The 21,047-nt window shown below is 32.0% G+C and overlaps 1 long non-coding RNA gene across 1 annotated transcript; it reads left to right on the top strand.

Moving 5' to 3' along the window:
• Positions 1-16,525: 16,525 nt before the first annotated feature.
• On the top strand, positions 16,526-19,126 carry LOC142610820 (uncharacterized). Its single transcript, XR_012839890.1, has 2 exons — positions 16,526-16,647; positions 18,431-19,126. It is a non-coding gene; the product is annotated as an uncharacterized LOC142610820 (long non-coding RNA).
• Positions 19,127-21,047: the final 1,921 nt, after the last annotated feature.

The raw sequence follows: 21,047 nt of genomic DNA, 5'->3' as shown, positions 1-21,047 counted from the left end.
GATAAAAGAGTTAGGGTTCATTATTTTGAATAAACCAAGTATTTTATTTTTATTTTTTAAAGGAAACTTTAATCAACAATGGCTCTGAATGACTCTTTTCGTCCATAAACATTTTGAATGAGTTTGAATTAATCAACAATGATGGGAAAGTAGATAAGAGACGAGGTTATTGGGTTCAATAGGAAAACCAATTACCAATGCATTTTGAATGAGAAGTTTTTTTTTTTGGCGAAAACATCATTTTGGTCCTTACATTTTGAGTTCACAATCAATTTAGTCCTTACATTTTGGTAACAGTCAATTTGGTCCCTGCTATTTTCAACTTACAATCAATTTGGTCCCTACCGTTAACTCACTAATGGAAAATACTTATGTGGCAAACGGTGGACACAGTTAACACATTTGATGCTGACATGACAAATAAAATACTAAAAATAATATTTAATAAATATTTTAAAATGCCAAGTTGGCATTTTCCCAATTAAAAATATATATAAGTTGAAAAGAAATTGTTGCTAAATATTATTACTTTTCCTAATAAACATGTCTGGTGGACAGCTCAACTTAATTACAGTTCTTGTAAAATATCGATCCAGAAATAACAATTTCAAGTTTTCAACAATCTCACTATACAAAATTTGAAATGAAATAAATACAAAAACCTCAACTGAAAAGAGTTATATTCATTATTTGGGAACCAAACAAAGAGAGAAGAACACTTTTATTTAAAAGAAAAAACATTCCCTTCGTATTACCTCTTTTAGTTTTGGTGATGGTAAAGAAACAGAGAACTAAAAGTCAAAACGTGAGAGAAATTAATGGATCAGAAAAGATAAAAAGAGTGGAAGGGATTGGGTCTCTGAAATGTAAACATACATGCACCGTCGCCATCCCTACCGTATGTCGTTACCCTTCCTACCTTGCACCGTCACCGTTCCAGCCATCAAATCCTAGCGCCAAACAGAGATCTCATCACAACCACTCGATGAGCAAGTTTGTTTCCTTTGTAATGGATTTTCTTTTGGTTGTTAGGGTTTAGAAAATTGGGTTTTGAGGTTGATTTTAGATCCTTGGGTTTGGTGTTTTGATTTGGTTTTTTGAAGTTTCAAGGAAAAATTTGGCCATAAGATTATCGGGGTTTTGTGTAAACATATTTAGTTAGATTTGTCCCCATCAAAGCCACTGGATTGGACTCAACATAAAGATACCAACCCGAAATGAGAGGGGTCTCCATCTGGGTTTGCTGTTGTTCTTTTTCTTGGTTCTGTTTGGTTACTGAGAAAGTTTGCTAGGAAAATTTCTTGAATTTTTTGTATTCCAAAATTTCAATTTCTTATTGGTTTTTACTGATCAAGATGTTTCTCAATTGTATAGAAATGACATGTTGTGGAATATATTTATGATTCAAGGATTAAAAAAAAAATGAAGAAGGTGATTTTGTGTTTGGTTGCCATGAAAATTGAAGAAAATCAAAGAAAATCGGACTCTTAATTTTAATTTCCACCTTTAAAATTGCAAAATTAATATTATTTTTATTTTAATTGGGAAAATGCCAACTTGGTATTTAAAAATATTTATTAAATATTATTTTTATTATTTTATTTGCCATGCCAACATCAAATGTGCTAACTAGGCCTACCGTTTGTCATATAAGTATTTTTCATTAGTGAGTTAACGATAGGAACCAAATTGACTGCAAATTAAAAATAGCAAGGACCAAATTGATTGTTACCAAAATGTAAGAATCGTGACCATAAAATGTAAGGACCAAAATGGTGTTTTCGCCTTTCTTTTTTAGGATATTGGGAAACAAAGTAGCGTGTAATGCAGTTTAATAAGAATGTTTCAAGTTGTTCCTTTTCAAAAAAAAATTAAAAAAAGTAGTAGCGTATAATACCCTCAAAAATAAAAAAAAGTAGCGTAAATTCATATAAATAAATAAAGAAAACCAAAAAAATAGTTTGTGTTAGTTTTAAATTGAGAAACCAATTAAGTAGCATAATCCCCTCAAAAAATGATTGTAACGTAAATTCCTAAAAAGAAAAAACATCAAACCAAGTAGTAGGCGTGCATGTTATTAAAGATAATAGCGGTCAAAGAGTTTGTGTTTGATTTCAATTGGGAAACCAAGTAGCATAATCCCCTAAAAAAAAGCTTAAATTCCTACCCCTAAAAAAATAAAAGCTTAAAGATAATAGTAGTTTGTTATCAAAGATTTTGTGTTGGTTTTAAATTGGGAAGCCAAGTAGCATAATCCCCAAAGGAAAACAAAGCATAAATTCCTACCCCTTAAAAAAAACAAAAATTCCTATTATAAAAAAACAAACCAAGTAGTGTAATCCTCTAAAAATATAGCGTAAATTCAACAACAACAACAAAAAACCCCAAAAAAGAGTTTCCAAAAAGAAAAATAAAATGCCTAAAAAAAAACCAAACCAAACCAAGTAGTGTAATGCTTTAAAAAAAGTGTAAATTCAAAAAAAAAAAAAAAAAACCCCCAAAAAAGAGTTTGCAAAAAGAAAAAGAGAGAGCCTTACCAACATCCTTTTGGAAGAAGCCAGTTCAAGAACAAACCCTCTTGTTTGAAATTTATAAGTTAACCACGGGTAATAAGCAACCGTCAAACACCTTTGAATCCCTAATCACATTCACACACGGGTAAGTACTTGGCAGCCATGGTAGAACTCAAAGAAAGTCAATGATAAACAAAAGAAAAGAAAAGAAAGAGGAACTTGCAAAAGATAGAACCTGAAAAGCTGTTGAAGTCTCTGATAGTGTTTGTTTAAATGGTTTAAAAACCAAATCTGAAAGTAGAAGAAGAAATGGTTTAAATGGTTTCATTGTAGCGACTTGAGTTTTAGAAACTCAAGTTCCCTAAAAAACAAATCACAAAGCACAACTAGCAACCCAAAGAAGCAACTTAGACAACGAATCACCTAAAGAATGAAGTAACCAGCAACCCAGAGAAACAACCCAGAAAAAAATGCAACAAACCCAGAACAACGATGCAACAAAAACAACAAACACAGAGATGCAAAGATGCAACTCCCACGGTTTGGGCTAAACCCAAGCAGCAATTCAGACTGAACCCATGCCCCAGGTGGCAAAGGCCCTAAGCAAGGACTGAACTTTGGCCGAGCCTCTTTGGCTCTTCCTTCGACCATCATCGCCACCATTAGCGATGTTCTGATCTCAAGTTCATCTCCCTAAAAATTAGCACATATTATCTCATCTCACATGAAAAAGATATATATCACACACTTTTGACGCACTTTTTTTCTAAAAATTAGCACACACTATCTCTATATAAAAATATTTCACACATATCTTTTTAGGTTTCTTTGCAGTATGCACAGACTTTTATATTGCCTCAATTTCTTGCTCACTTCATCACAATCTCTAATTTCAGAAAGGTTTTTTTCTTTGACATTATTGAAATTATTAATTTATTAGTTTGCGTATTTTGTTTCCATAATTTTTTACTAATCTTACGTTTTTTAATCTCTTTTTCTTTATCTTTTTCTCATGTGTGTATGCTTCTAATTTGTGTACATTATTTATTTATCTTTATCTTTTCCTCCATTAGCCACAAAAATCTATTACCAACTACGCACTTTTTATCTGGATAACTTTCATATGCAGACTACCAATACTCGCAAACCATAGCCAAAGTCAAGTTATTAACACATTGCAAGCCATCCATAACCATCCATAGAAATGTGGCCAAAATGGGCAAATGCCCATTTCACACAAAAAAAAAAATCCAGCATTTTGCCTTCTTTTCCAAACTAATTAGGGAAATGCCATTATTTTGAAACTCGATTTTCTCAAAATCGAGTGTCAATGTAAAACTCAATTTGTAGAATATCGAGTATGGGGTGATCAAACTTTAAAAAAAAAAAAATGCATGAAACTTGAGTTCATGGAGCTCGAGTTCCATGCAAAAACGCTACTATAGGATTTTAAAATGTTGCTATAGGGCTCCTTGAATGCAGCTATATGATCAAACTTAAAATAAATAAAAAAAACTTGCATGGAACTCGAGTTCATGGAGCTCGAGTTCCATGCAAAAACGCCATTATAGGGTTTTAAAACACTGCTGTAGGGCTTCTTGATCGTAGCTATAGGTATGGGGCGATCAAACTTAAAAAAAACTTGCATGGATAAACTTGAGTTCCATTTAAAACCCTATAGCAGCGTACAGGACTTCAAAATGCCACTATAAGGCTTTGAAAAAGCTATAGGTATGGAGCGATCAAACTTGCAAGTTTTTTTTTTTTTAAGTTTGATCATATAGTTGCGTTTAGGGTGCCCTATAGCGGTGTTTTTGCATGGAACTTGAGCTCTATGAACTCGAGTTCCATGCAATTTTTTTTCGAGCTTCAAAACATGAGCATTTCTCTAATTAATTTGGGAAAGGGGGTAGAATGTTGGTTTTTTTGCACGAAAAGGGCATTTGCCCATTTTGGCCATAGAAATGTAGATCTCTTTGCAATTGTGCTATCCGCCTAATTTATTTCAAGTATAAGATAATATGTAATTCTAAAATACTTTTACAACCATCAATTAGTGAGAGAAATAATTATGTTTATAAAAAAAAAAGAATTATGGGATTAAACTTTCTCAAAGAATTAGAGATCATTTATTTTATGTAGCAATTACATTTGTCTCTCTTCTTAATCCTCACTTCTCCTAAAGAATCCTAAGCCGGTGTAAATTAGGATTTTTCTTTTTATTTTCTTTTGTAGGTGGAAAGGCAAAACCTTTGAAGCAACCCAAGTCTAATAATAAACAGTGCAACAAACGAAAGAGGTAAGTTTTCAGTTAATTGAAATTTATGTGTATTTGTGTTTTCAAAGTTTGTAGCTTAATGGATTGGTAATTCAATAATAAGCAAATATTCTTATGCAATATCCTAGGTGAAAATCTGCTTTGGTATTTTGTTAAACATAGATAAGAATGGATTTTTTTTAAGTGAAAATTCTAGGATAGTGTAAACAATTGACTTAATTTAATAAAAGTTTTCTGCTCTTCTAAAACAAGAGTTAGAATAGTACATTCACAGATTTACTTATAGTTTATAGGACTAAAATCCCTTTCACGTGTTTTTCATGTCCCCCCTCCCCCCAATTCTTTCAAACCTTCACAAAATAAATTTGTTCCTATTTTTTTATATCTTCTTTATTTTTTTATTGCATTATAATACTCCTTTATTTCTTTTGTAGAATGGGAATCATAGAAAATTAAAGGAAATTTGAAATATTTATTATTAGTTAATTATTGAGAAATTTTTTTCCCAAAAACCAAAATATTACCATTAGTAACTCACTTTTTAATTTATTTTCAGTTTGATTTTTTAGATTAAGAAGAGCAGTTTGGGTTTTGCTTAGAGGCTCTTCTATTTTTTTTTTTAACATTAATAATTTTCATTCATTATAATTCGCAATTGTTCCATTCTTCAATCACAAAAACATCTAGAGGTGTGATGAAATTATGCATTTGTGGGTGAAATAATTTTTTTTTATTATCTAAATCTTATCACTCCTCTAGGTATTTTTGTGATTGAAGAATGAAACAATCGTGAATTATGATGAATGAAAATTATTAATCTTAAAAAAAATAGAAGAGCCTCTAAGCATGCACGCGAGCGTGTGCTTAGAGACTAGTAAATGCTTAAGGGGAAGGGTCACTTGTACAAATATTTAGTGAGAGGTCATTTCAATAATTCTCAGAGGAGATTGGTGTAATTTACCTTTGATTCTTGAAAATATTCAACCCTTGCTTGCCCTTCCACCCTATACAATGTAATCCAAAAACCATTGATCAAAGTTATCAAAACCATATCGTATAGTGTTTCGGTTTGGTTAAATAAAATGTTTCATTTTATTGTTTCACAATTAATGAAGCCAAAATACATTATTAATCCCTAAACTTTAGCCCATGAGCGCTTTTAGTTTTAGTCACTAAAAATTAAAGTGATCGCTTTTACACTTGATGTACGAGAGTAAAAGTGATCAATTTAAAATGAGAGAGAGAGAGAGAGAGGGAGAGAGAGAGGTGTATACACACACACACACACACACACATATATATATATATTTATACATTCATGAACTTATATGTTTATTCAAAGCTTTCATAATTTATTTCGAATCTCTAAAAGTATGTTTATGTCTTGACCTAAATGTTGGCTCTATAGAAAGTCTACATTTTGTTAACCATATAGATTATTGCTAATCTAAGTTGTTTTGGCTCACCACGGCTCACCCTTGATACTGTAGTCACGTATAAATGCTCATGGGGTGTGGGGAAACAAAGGCCGGGGTTCAAGTCTCCAAGAGAGAGTTTCACACACATATACACTTAGATTAGACTAGAGTAGAAATTTTATCTTGTAAAAAAAAAAAAAAAAAAAAAGAGGTTGTTTTGGCCCAACTAATATTGCGTGAGTTCAAGTATTTTTTTTTTATTATTTATTTTTGTACTGGTCCAATCGAAATCATTTTACCACCCTTATATTTTAATACAAAGGGTAACATGCTAATGTTTTAGCTACTTTTCTAGGAATTGGATGGGTGGACAAAACAATAAATTAAGAAACATACTTACATAAATGACAAAAGAGAATTATTCTAGAAATTTTCATACGTGTTAGGCTTATGCGCCCTCTTTCTCACTAACACGTGGGATCCACGTCAGTTAGAAAGAATGTGCATAAGCCCAGGAGATACCTTCCCCAAATATACACCCTCTCAAGTCTCACCCACTACAAATTTTCCTATAAGCCTGTTCTATGGAGCCAACTACAAGCTTGTAGGTCTTGTAGACGTGGGACCCACATAGTTATGAAGCCCACCCATTCAGCTTGCATAGGAGATACTTTCTCCCCACCTACACTCGCCATTTAATTCACTCTAAAACTCATTTACTCGTTAACTGACATGCAAGAAGGTAAAAAAAAAAAAAAATGAAAAAAAAAATTAGAACACAAGTACACAAAAGACATAACTTTTGGACAAAGTAAGAAAGGATGACAAATTAAGACTGCGTTTGGTTGAATGTAAAATATTTTTCGAGTGTCAAATTTAGGTGAAAATATTTTTTAAAAAGGAAAATATTTTCAAGTGTTTGGTTGCATTATGAAAATTATTTTAAAAAATGTTTTCAGGCGTTTGATTGCATTTTAAAAATGCTATTTTCTACTAGCTTCTCACATTTTCTCAACTTTCAAACAAATTTTATAATAAAAAATTTCAGTATATGCAGTTAACAAAACAAAAATCTATTAGCTCTATTCATTCACAAGTTGAACTCGGTCAAACTGAGAGAGAGGGAGGAAGAAAGAGTGAGAGATTGAGGGAAAGAGAGATAGATCGGGAAAGAGATGGAGATACGAGATCGGTCTTCAGCGGTGGCGACGGTCTTCAGTGGCGGCAACGAGATCGGTCTTGGGTGGGTCGAGAACGAGATTAGTTTGGGGTGGATCGGGTATTGTAGAGGGTGGGTTTGAGAGAAGTGTTTCACTGGCGACATGGGAGCGATGGATTGGAGATGTTGGAGGCGAGATGGGCTTCGCCGACCTGAGGGGGGACCTCGGACCAGCGTCTACGTGTGGGGCGCTGAGATTGAGATGACGAGAGTTCGATCTAGAGGGCGGCGGTGGCACGATCTTGCCGATGCGATCTGTGGTGCGATCTCGGCGGTGCTGGGGTGCAATGAGATCGATGCGATTTGGGGTTGGGGCGGTGGTGCAATCTGGGATTGTGTGTGCTTCTAGCTCACTTTCTCTACTCTCTCTTCTGCTCTTTCTCTCTCTCTCTCTCTCTCTCTCTTTGGGTGTCTAAGTCCGGAAATCATTTGAAGGTAAAAGAGAAGTGTAAATGATTTTTCGGGTCAAAGGGCTTATTTTACAGTCAAAATTTAAGATTTTTCGTTTGACCAAATTTTTCATGTGCAACCAAACACTTAATTATAAGCAAAATCATAATAATTGTTTGATTGTTAAATACTTAATTAAAAAAAAATCTAGAAGTCCCAACCATTAAACTATCATGTGTCTAAATTAGACCACCGAATTAAAAATTATAGCTAACTGACAATTTAATGGTTAATATGTATTTTTATGATTAGGACTAGACACGTGTGATTATAATTAATTAATTGTGATTGATCCTCTAAATTAATAATTATGATTGATGAAATGTCATAATCTCATTGGACTAAGCTTAGGACAAAGTTGCACCATTAAGCATAGAATTGTTTAATACTAATAGAAAACGGTCTTTGTATTATATTAAATATTTAGAAATAAGTGTTTTAATTGAAATCCAAGACTTTCTAAATATCCACTAGTGTTATTTGACCCTAAGGACTAATTTTTAGGTCCCAAATTTGGATTATACACAAAAATCAATAAATAAATAAACATTGCAAATAATCGAAGGCGGATTACATTTAGTAACCCCTATAGGTGTAGACACTCCATTTTTTAATTGAGAATTTCTCAAGGACAAACTTGTAATTTTAAACTATGAAAGGGTAGGAATGTCATTTGAACCGTTGGATGAAAATAATAGTTGTCCCAAAATACAATAGAGCTCACAACAATCAAATTAAATGCTAGATGCAACTATCGAACCATCTGATCAAAAGATCAAGCCACATCAAGATTTAGCCGTTAATATGTAGTCTTGTGATTTTGAGTGGACCTTAAAAAATCAATTACATGTCAAAGTCTCTTTGGTTTAAATTTAAAGTTAATAATGTAATTAAAAGAATTGGATAAATCTTAGAGATAAATATGAGTTTTTAATTTTAATTAGTTATCTTGTAAGAAAGATGATTAGTTTATATAAAGTCCTAAATTTGTGTTAAAACCCATAATTATCCTCAAAATAATATAAAAATCAAGTAAAAATCACTCAAGATTCGTGGTTGAAGACAAGCAATCAAATGTTCAAATTGCCTAATTGGCACTTTGACATAGAACAGTAAGTGCCCATTGGTACTTTTTCTTAGAGCATTCTCATTGGCAATTGTAAATGGTATATGTAGGGAAAATTTAGCATAAAGGTACAAGAAGAACCCAACAGCCGAATTTGTAAAATGGAAGAGAGATGGGGGAGAAGAAAGAGAAAGAGTTGTATTGAAATATATTATATTATTTTAATGAGTAATATATATTATTTTAATGAATAGAATAGGAAAATAAAAGTTGGGATGTTGGGTATATTGTAAAATGGTATGACATAATTGATAAAATAGCTTTTTGGGATTGTAAAATAGAATAGGATGACATTTTCCATTGTGAATGCTCTAACTTTAGAAGTTCAAATTTTTGCGCTCGTTTTCAAATCAAACTTAAATTTACATGTAAAAAGGGTAAACATGAGTTCAAAAATCCCTAGATGATAGGTGTGAGGAATTTCAAGTTCTCCAATCCATTCTCTTCTACAAATATAAGCATCCATTATACTTATATATATATATATATATATATATATATATATATATATATATATATATATATATATAACAAATTTTCTAAGGATGGGGACAAACTCCAATTTTGAAAATTCCAACATAAATAAATTATGCAAAAATTTTGAGGGAACCTTTTTGAGAGAGACATTAGGTTGCTTATTGTGAGAGACTATGCCCCTACCCAATTATGCAAACCTAAAAGAATTAGGGTTTTGGCCATGTCCCACACAAATGGGTGGAGTTGTGTTATTATCTCTCGAGAGACAGTGGAGAAGTTCTACTATTTCTAATATCCCTCCTAGGTCAAGAGTTTTACAATGAGTCGTCACTTATTTAACTAGAAAAAAAAAAAAAAGCTTAGAGAAAGTCCAATTAAAATTTCAAATTAGAGTCCAATTTTGTATTATATGTTCTAAATTATCTATTTTTAGTGCGAGTTTTATTTCCTAATTTTAGAATCAAATGTGGGACCACATCATGCATATTCATCCAAGTGAGTTAGAGTACAAAAACAAAAGAATCTAGAATAAATGAATCGTAAAAAAAAAAGTACTTCACAATAACAAAAATTAAGAAGTAATAAAAAAATAGTTTACATTTTAGACCTAATATATATTATTACAAGACTTTTTAAAGAGTTAAAAAAGTATAAGAATGTCTGTCAATAGTATTTAAATTATATTTATAAGAATTATACTATACATCTTATTGTATATCTTTAAGTATATTCATGCATATACATGAGGTTACATACTAGTAAAAATAAAGAGAAGAGGTTTAAAAACCTTACCTTCATGCACAACACTCCAAGCTAGGCAACATCTCAGGAGGGAGAGAAATCTCAGTTTTCTAGGAAGCTCTAAGATTTTGGGGTCCTTGAATAGTTGATGGATGGGGGTATTTATGCTAGATTTTGGAGGGTTTAGAATGAGTTTCAGTCAATGTGGGACTAAGGGAAATTCAGATTTTCCGAAAGAAAATCGATCGGCACTTGGTCCAAAGATCTTCAAATCTCTTCCTTTTTTTGGTCTGGTTCTTTCCCAATTCAATTAACATTCAATTCCTTTTGAATTTTGACTTATTTTTTAGACTTCCTTAGTCCTCAAGCTCAGCAAATCAATTTCAAATATATCAAATTAATCAATTAATTATTTAATTGATTGATTTTCGCCAATCTTTCAAGGAATCAACTAATTCTTTGTCTTTGGATTAAATTTGGTGCATGCAACCTTACCATAAATCCTATCCTCAACCAATAGTATTATGACATATCATTTAATTTAAATTGGACTAAAATTAGTCCAATTAGAATCAAGAGTTCATAATTACGTGTGGTCAGGACGTAGTTCATGCAAGTGCACGTTACCATTAAAACTTGTTTTTAGGATATCTTTTAATTCGGTTGTCCGATTGAGACCCAGGAACTGTTGTTTCGATCGTTATGACTTCAAGATTTATTTCATGAAATGTATTTCAAGACCAAACAACCAAACCTACAATTTTGCCCTTGTGAAATGATATGGTGATGAAAATCCACCATTAAATTACTTGAAAGAGGTAGTGGATACAAGTATATCCTTAAACCCAATTTAATTATTATTATAGTCAATTACATAAAATCACGATATTTTTTGACATGGGTTGATTAGAATGTCCATGCACGTTATATTCTGAGTCTGCATATTGGATTAGATTTTAATTTTCTAAAAAAATCACAAGATGAGCACATTTAATCCTTTGCAATGTATAGTATGATAACACGATTGGACTAGTGCGTAACATAATATAACCTTTAATTTCACAAAGATTGATCTTTAGGTCGGGTGGAGTGGATGGCTAACACATACTCATTTAGTAACTTGTCCTCTGAACTTAAATTTTGGCTTTGTAGACTAATTCCTTATTAATGTAATTTTACATTGTCTCTAGTTTGTGTTAGGGACATATTTTATGTAATTGGCTAATCCTTTGACAAAATGCACTTTACTTGTAATTGAATAGATCTAGGATGAGTTTAAGACTTCAAGAAACATGTTGTTCAAGTTAAGTGTTAAAGCCATGAAGGTCTGACCAAGAAACAAGTGAAGAAGAGCCGTTCATTAAAGCTCGACAGAATCCTTTCTATTGAGATTTAATGTTCAAGCTTGACAACAGACAAGCTATTTTTGTCAAGAATTACAAAATTAGAATTTCCAGATATGATTTTTGGCCCATGTTGAAATATTTGTATATGGTTTCTTTTTTTCTCACAACCCTAGACATATATAAAGCTTATTTTAAAGGCTGCCAAAAGTGGATGCCAAGAGAATACAAGCAGATTGTGACCTAGATCATTTTTCTCTCTGTAAAAGCTACTGCGTCTTTACGCCAAGGGTTTTGTGACCAAGGAGATTTTTGATCTTCGTTGTTGATGACCTAAAAAACTTTGCAGCCAACATCTTTTTCAAGTTGCTAGAGTTAGTTACGTACTGGGATCCGTGCATCATTAATTAGTCACATACTGGGATCTATGCATTGAATGGAAAGATTGCGGCTACAATACAAGTCCAATTGGGTATTGGGGTAAGGATTCAACTGTAGGGTTAGTATTTCAGGATAGACCATAGGGTTTGATAAGATTCTTTATACTTGTAACCACTTGTGATTGATAACAGTGAATTTTCGGGAGTAGTGACCTTAAATTTACTAAGTGGGGTTTTGCTCTAGTGGGGTTTTGTCTCAGTAGTTTCCTCATTCATAAACATATCACCTGTGTCAAATTTAATTTTCGCTGCATTTAGTATAATTTGTAATTTGTTTGTGCTACCACGCTATTGCATGTAATTTGATCTAATTAATTAACTTAGATAATTAATTAATTTGCAAGGGATCAATTCATTTTAACCCAACAGATTGTAACTAGAAATCAAAACAATGTACTTTTGTTTTTTAATTTTTAGTTTGTAACTAGAAACCAAAGTAATGTGCTTTTAAATTTTTAGCTTGTATCTAGGATCAAAGCGATATACTTTTTTTTTTTTTTCTAGAGTGCAACTAGGATCTGATGGGGATATTACACAAAGTAATAATGGAAGAACAAAGTTAACACAAAAGACAAACAAAAAATAGATAACTTCGAGGCACTATATCATTTTCCTTAAACAATATTTGTCCCCAACACTATTGTTACTAAAGGGTTATAGCAAATTTGTCTTCAGGATACAACCAAGACGTTGGGTTCTACAGAAAGCAATTCTGAAGAATGACCACATTATTTCTTGTGTTTCTCTCAAACTTACTGTGGTTGCCCATCAACACTTGTTGTTCTATGGAAGACTACTCATCATAAGTCTTGAATTGTTCTTTTTTGTTGCACACATGCACCGTTGCACCCAAATCGAACCACCAATTAAAAGGATTTGTAATCACAATCATATGAACTTCAGTGATCATATCGATGTGTATGCCACTTACCATAGCAACAATGTCCTCAATAACATTTGTTTCAATAACATTGCCTTCTTCATCCTTTTCTTGTTCTTTAAGAGTTTACATTTGCGAATGTAATGGCCTTTCTTTCCACAATTAAAACATGCCCGGTTCTTCTTGTCCTTGTTGGGATTCTTGGAGTTGTTCTTCTTGAAACCACTCCCACTTTTGTTCACTTTCAAGTGCTTATTGGTCTTACTTGAACTCCCACTTTGAACATTGTTCACATTCACTCTAGAATCGGTGTTAGTCACATCTCTAACCCGACTTTCCTCTTCAATTCAAAGATACTGTCCTAATTGTTCTAAAGTGAGATCTTTTGAAATATGCAGAAGCTTCTTCCTAAAATTATTCCAACTTGGTAAAGGTTTCGCAATGATTGCACCCATTTGGAATAATTTGGGAATATTGATTGACAAATCACGAAGTTTATTGACCAAAATCTATAACTCATGCACTTGATCTAAAACTAAGATATTATCAAGCATTTTATAATAAACTTATTCGTACCTACTTTTAAATAATAAACTTATTCATACCTATTTTCTTAGTTTTGTACTTTGCCTCCAAAGCATTCCAAATCTCTTTCGTTAACTTCATTGATGTGTAGAGATCATAGAGTATTGAGAATGTGCCCTTTGCATATTGATTCATCTTCCTCTCGTTTCTTTCTTTGTGCCTTAATCTCATTAGTATCTTCATCACTCGCAGTAGGAAAAGGCATCAAATTCAGGTCCAAGACATAGAAAAGTTTCAGTGCAGTAAGTAGGAATTTCATCTTGTCTTCCATCGAGAGAAATTGGTTCCATCAAAGCGATCCAATTTCACAAACTCATGATTCAGCATCTTTAACACTAAAACATCACTTATTCCTTTCATTGTACAAAATATTGTCTAAGATTGTTGGGGATATTATACAAAGTAATAATGGAAGAACAAGGTTAACACAAAAGACAAACAAAAATAGATAACTTGGAGGCATTATATTGTTTTCCTTAGACAATATTTATCCCCCACACTATTGTTGCTAAAGGGTTATCGCAAATTTGTCTTTAGGATACAACCAAGATGTGGGTTCTACAAATAAAATTTTTGGAGAATGACCATAGGTTATCAAGTGAACATAAGCCTCTATTTATACCTATAGGGTTATGTTTCATTAAAAGACACATAAGGAAAGTTAAAATGTTTCATAAAACTGTTAACAAGGTTTGAAACCTCTTTAACATTTCTGAACAGTCACTAGAAAATTTTGCAAGAAATCCTCTTTCACGATTTTCGATAGGTCGAAAATTACTTTCAATCGATCGAGTGCTTTTTTCGATCGGCCGAATAGGAATCAAACAGCGATCGAGACATCCAAAAACTCCAGGGTTATTTTCTTACCATCTTTGATTGATCGAGCCAAAGTTTCCACCAATTGAAAATACTGATTTTCGAATTTTCACTTAGAAAATTCCAGAACTTGAATTTTCACTTTATGAAACCATATTCTCCAAACTCAAACATCATTATTACAACCTATCCATGTATATACCTATATATACAACAAGATCAAAGCCATGTAATTTTTCTTTTTTGTGTCATATATAATTTCAAAGTTTTTCAATAAAGAAGTATTTCATGAATTTTTTGTTTTTGTTTTCTATTAAATAAAATAAGTGGTAATTCCATTTTGGTGGTTGGCTTATTTGTAGCTAGCCCTTAAAAGTTTAAGACTTTAGAATTTGGCTGCTACCATGTTATCTAGCCCCACCTAAAGGATTATTTGGATTTTCCCCTTACCATAAGTAAGATAATTTTACAATTATTGAGCATCATTATTGATTAGATATTTTTAAACTATAATAGATTCTCGATTACAATAATCAAATCATCTGTTTAGTGAACAAATAATTGAGTTGCTTATTCGGTTTAGTTAACTTATAATGGAGTAGCTTATTCTTAACTCAGCTTTGCATCTTTGAGAGACAAATAAATCTTTTTTAAAAACAATATTATTTGTTTGTTCATAAATAAATTTATCCATAAGAATTCACAAATCATGAAAAAATCTCATTGAAAACGGAACTTCATCGCTATTAACATAATATAGTTCAACATCTAGATTTTACAAAATTGTTAAATATTTTTGAATTGTACCAATGACTAGGCAGGACTAGAAGATTAATAGCCTACCAATTTTTTTATAGAGTGGTTGTACTTGTACTTATTCTTCTAACTTTCATTGCAACCATGAAACAAGTATTTTCAGTTATGAATATTATGAAAACCATATTTTGCAACAAAATGAAGCTTGATATTTCACAAAAATAGAAAATAGAAAATGAAAGATAATATTCTAATTGGAGAAATTTCCAGTATTTCTGATGGCCCAACAAAGAACCTTGCAAAAATAATGGCCAACCCTTTTTTGTGGCAGTTCAAGTTTACGGAATCTTTGCAACTGATTTTCGCATCTGAGGCCCAACTAATTTTCTGTCCAACAAACATTTTCATTCAGTAGAAAAAGCCCAACACCCCAACAAAAAAATAAAGAAAATTACCGCTATGCCCTGGATAGTACGAAAATTTGTTGGACACGAACTGTGACAATTTGTTGGTCCTATCATTTTTCTTTTACATTATCAACTTCTATGCCCTTCCCTATTTTCTTTTCAATTTTCCCAAAATCGTGTGCTATAAATGTTCCTCACTTTTCCTTTTTATTTAGTTAAAATGGTAATTTAATATCTATAAAAAGGAAAGGGATATAATAATTATAGAAATATGCCTATTTGAACATACAATTTCATGATTTATTGATTTGTGCGATTATGAGTATGTAGCAGATTATTTTTTGTCTATATAAACAAGAGAAATGATATGTACACAACATTTTCACAATATTTTTACAACAAATCTTAAGTGGTAGGTTGTTACTGGTTGTTATTGTTGGGGCAAAAAAGTAATCTTCGTGTTAAATTCAAATTTGAACCAATAACATCTAACCATCTGTGATTTGTTGTGAAAATGTTATAAAAATATTGTGGACGTAACATCTCTCTATAAACAATACTCATAAATTTTTGTTAATCATTCATAATTATAAAAGGCAATAAGTTGTGAAATTGAGTGTAAGAATCATCGTATTCATAATATCGTTGAAAAGAAAAAACAGAAAAGGAAAGAGGGCACATTAAAGGGTATGGCTAATAAGTGTCCTAAAGACATTTGTTAATGAGTCATTTTAGGAAAATTTTGATACAATTTTTATAAAAATATAAAAAATGGTAAAAAAATTCTTTTTTTTCTTTTTTTTTTTTAATAAAAAAATATTTTTAAAACCAATGAATTACTAACGAGAATTTGAGTCAGTGGAGTTCTTTAGGTGGAGCAGAAGTAACAGATAGGCAGTTGAGAAACATGCACCAGTCATTAGCTATATAGGTAGAAAGTTGAAAAGGAAGGTTAGGTTCATTAAGCGGTCGGTGTTTCTCTAGTAGAATGTTTGGTCCATTTGGCCGATCACTTGGCTAAGCAACTATAAGCACGTGCATGAAACTAACTCTTTTTTACATACATATAGACATATACTTGAGCTACCCTTCCATCTTGTCTAGACCATTCAATTTATGTAGTGATGATTCAATGATCGATCATTTCACTTTTCAAGTATGGAAGTTGCCAATTTTGAGCTTCAATTGTCCAGCCCAGGTTAGCTGCTGCTTTTAACCCTTATTCATTCTTATTCTACCTTTTTTTTTTGAGATGGTGTTCTTATTCTACCTCATTCCTTCTATCTTATGTATAGGCATTAGAATTAGAAACTGTGTGCGCATATAATATATATGGTTGATAATACTTTAATTGATTTTCAAAAAACGTTATGGTCTATATATATGTTTATATAGCCTGCAGCTGAGTTAATTTCCAAACATAGTCGTCGTTCTTTACAATTGTTTCTGTGGAATTGTTTTGCTATTTGTGGAAATTAATTTGCCATTGGTAATCTTGCGTTAGTAAAAATGCATGTTATTCCAACAATATATATATTAGAAAGGCTGGCTTCATTTAAACAAGCTTTGTGGAGACGTAAAATCTAATTTTGCATTCAAGAGGTAAGTAAGAGCAATAAAGAGATGTTTATAATTTGGATACTGCCTATATTAATTAATTTTTCTTCATTTTTACCATGAATTTTTTTGAGTGGTAGAACTGAATGAATTTGCATGCAGACGTACAATCGAATTTTCCTTTGCTTTTTTCCCCCCTAATGATGAGAAAAGACAAAGACAATAAAAGATGCTTTATAAAAAATAAAAATAAAAAGACTTTCTTATTTATATCTTCTCGTTTCTCCTCCCTTTACTAAAATAAATATATACTTTTAGCAACCAAGGGCCTCCAATTTGACACCCGTTGGCTTCAAATAAATCTGCATGCATCCTAGCTACTACTCTATTTAATTTATATATTTTCAAAAATAGTAGCTAATTTTTAGAACAAGTATGGCTAGCTCCTCCATTTCAGAATTCCAATTAATACCCCCTTCCCCTTCCTCTCATGGGTGGTGGGTGACGCGTATATATCCACCATGCATGTTGATCATTTTAGAAGTTGAAGCTCACTAACTTTTGCCCTAATTTGTGTCCATTAAAGGTGGACCAAAAAGAATAAATTGAAGTAAACCTGTATCTACGATCCCAACATGATATAGCGGCCGGTAAGAGACATTCCAATATCTTACTAATATATTTTACTTGCCCAACAATAGGAAAAATTATATTGTCCCCTAGTAAACCACGTTACTTGTTCATTATTCTACTAAAAAACTCTCACTTGTTAAAAATTACTGAGTCAGTAATTAGTTTTTGTTTTAATTTTTTTTTAACTCAGCAATTTTAAACAGGTGAAAGTCTTTAAGTAGAATGGTGGATCATGTCACTACGAGTATCTTATAATTCCTCCAACAATAGGATGATTACTATTCAGGCTTTATAGTAGTCAAAACTTAAATCAATAAACAAATGAAGTCATCAAATTCCGTGGATAGACAGACATGCAATATTAATTGTCTTTCCATTTCCTTTAATTAATTAATTTTTAACTCAAATATTTGATATTTATTTGTTTTTGTGTGGTTTATATGAGTTCCTCAAGGTTACAGGTAAACTTTATAGCGTGTTGAAAGATTTAAATAGGAATAATAAACTAGACAGCACATAGATTAAATTAAGATCTCTACTAGCTAGATCAATAATTGAGAGGTACACAATTCACAAGGTTGTAAGTTGTTATTGGGTGATAAATAAAAGATGTCAATAGTGAACCCATATTAAAGTTAGTAAAACCTTGTAAACTCAGTTGTTAAATTTTTTGTGTAGTTAGCAGTTGTAAAGTTGTGATTTTCAACTAGTATTTGTTGGCTTAATTCAGTACCAAATTTGATTGTATTTTCTCCAATCATTCCTTATATTTATGTGGGTTTATTTATAAGGGATGAATGCAAGAGATTGGTGAAGAATCAAGCGTCAAAGAAGAATTAGTGCAGTTCACGACTAGCTCGCGAGAAGAGTAACCCGAGAAAGGCCACATGTGAAGCATATGACTAGAAGCTGAAGAGCAATGTCAAAATGTCAAATTCGTGAGTACTTCACGAGAAAGGCCATCTCGCGAGGTACCCACGAAACTCTCTATTTCGCAAAAAGAAAAAGTGTTTTATCAAATTATTTACCCACACTATATATACCTCCATTATTCATGAAATGTAAGGAGTGCTTTTCAGAGAGAAAACCCTAGCAAAAACACTTAAGAGTTAGAGATTGTCATACCCATAATCATTTACACATTTTCTTTTAGTTTTCCTTTACTCTTATCTCTCCATCTCTACATCCTTAAGATGTTCTTAGCCCAAACGCTTACCTCACCCAATTTGAGTGTTGGTCAAGTTTTGGTGCCTTAGGAAAGTATTGAAAAGAGCCATTAAGTAGAAGATGCAATTGGGCTAAATTGTGAGATCCGGAAAGCCAGTGAAGACAAGACTCAGAGAAGTTTGTTGGTAGCAAGAGTTTTGGAGGGCTCAAGTATATGGGGTAGACTAGGCTTGGAGGGTCTTTTGTTATTCGTGTACTCCAACTTATTCACTAGTAGATCGATTTCGACTTGGAGGGTCGCAGAGAGGTTTTTCTCCACATGTCTTGGTGTTATCTTGTGTTTGCATCTCTCTTCCCTACTCTTTAAACTTTTTTTTATTGTTCATTGTGGTTAAGTATGGCTTAAAGTAGTGTTACCAGTTTATTGCGCATATTTATTCTTATTTTGCATTTTGATAAGTTACAATAAAATCAATCTAGCCGTAATTTTAAAATGGTGTCTGAGCAAGTATTAGTGTTCTCACACTAATTGAGCTTTCAACATTACTCATCTAATTTAAGTTAAACTATTAAACTCCGTGCTAACTATGTCCAAAGAGTATTCACATCAAAGGTGCTAAAATAACTAAAATGTTTTTTTAGCACTCAAAAACATTAAAAAACTTACTATATCAAAGGTGATAAAAGACAAAATTTTAAACCCCTATCTTGGCTATATACTGTAGCTAGATGGTAAATACAAAAAACATTGTTTAAATGAAAGTTAGAGAGAGACTCTTGAGTGGTAAAGCTTTTTTTTTAATAAAAAAAATACTTAAATGAAGTTGTAAAAGAATAGAGTATTTGGTATTGGATGTATTATAAAGTAGTGTGTTAAAAATTTAAAATAGATAAAGTAATTTTTTGAATTGGTAAAAACTAAATTTTTTATCACTTATGTGAATGTTCTAAGAAATGGTTTCCCAAAAAAAAAAAAAAAAAAGAAGACATGATTTTTTTTCCAATTTTATTTATTTTCTTGGCTGAGGCTACAGACAAACAAATATAGTGCAAAGCTTTGAGGCTTAAAATAGAAATCTAGTAGTCGACAGAGATACTTTGAGCTCTCAAATGGAGCTGCAAGGGCTGCAACCTGAAGCCAACTACTTTGGGAATTGGGACCCAAATATATACCATGAAAACAACCACGACAAAAACAATTGAAAACAGCTTTCGAAAAAAACAGTTACGTAAAACAAATTAAGCTCCACAACCAGAGGGCATAACATATATAGGCTGTCTCAAACTTTAAAATTTAAAAAATTTAAAAAAAAAGCACATACATGTTAAACAAATTAAAGGCCAACATACATAGCTGCCATTGAGTAAGAAGGGACCCTTCAAGACCATAATTGTTGGTCCCAGTCCCTTTTCCACGTGAGCTTGATTGCTTGACTGTCTTCCAAGGAATCGTCGAGAGACAGTTGACAGCTTTCTCTCACAAGTCAACTTAAGTGAGTGGTTAACCAAAAAAAAAAAACTTAAGTGAGTGACTTAAATTCCTCTTGCAATTAAGAGGTCATAGTTGTTGGCCCCTTTGAGATTTGATCTCGTGAACTCCCATATATGACCATGAGGGTTTATTTTACGTAAGACTTTTGTTTAATTAGGACATGGAGAGAAAAAAAAAAAAAAATTGGAGAATGAGAAATCCTCTTCCTCGCCATCTTCTCTTTATATAAAACATGACATATGACCCTATAAAGAAAGGATATATTATCTCATGAGCCTCTCACAACATAAAGACTCACAATTATATATGTTTGTCTTATATATTATGAAAGAGAGGTTTCATAAAACTGTACCATATATAGAATACTTTTTGCTATTTAACTAGCCTATATGAGTCATTATAGATAGAGTGGTATTTATTTGAGTTTTCTGTGCGAGAGATTTAATACCAAAACCAAGTGAATGAGAGGGTACACCCGCGCGCGGAGCAACAGTACGTAAGGAGATTGATAGAATGGTGAGAGAGGTAGGTTTTGTTGACATGTATGCTGTTTCAATTAGGCCTTTGGTTTTTCAATTCTTCTAAACAAAAAGACGGCATTTTAATGCGCATATATATATATATATATATATATATATATATATATATATATATATATATATATATTAAAACGAAGTTGTTTAACAATAATTTGATCATCGCATACCGTAAGTGTAATAGTCACTCTACAAGTATAAGTGCTTGTGAGA

Source organism: Castanea sativa, chromosome 9, assembly GCF_040712315.1.
Source record: "Castanea sativa cultivar Marrone di Chiusa Pesio chromosome 9, ASM4071231v1".
In the NCBI taxonomy this organism is placed as follows: domain Eukaryota; kingdom Viridiplantae; phylum Streptophyta; class Magnoliopsida; order Fagales; family Fagaceae; genus Castanea; species Castanea sativa.
This window is presented reverse-complemented; position numbering and strand designations above follow the sequence as displayed.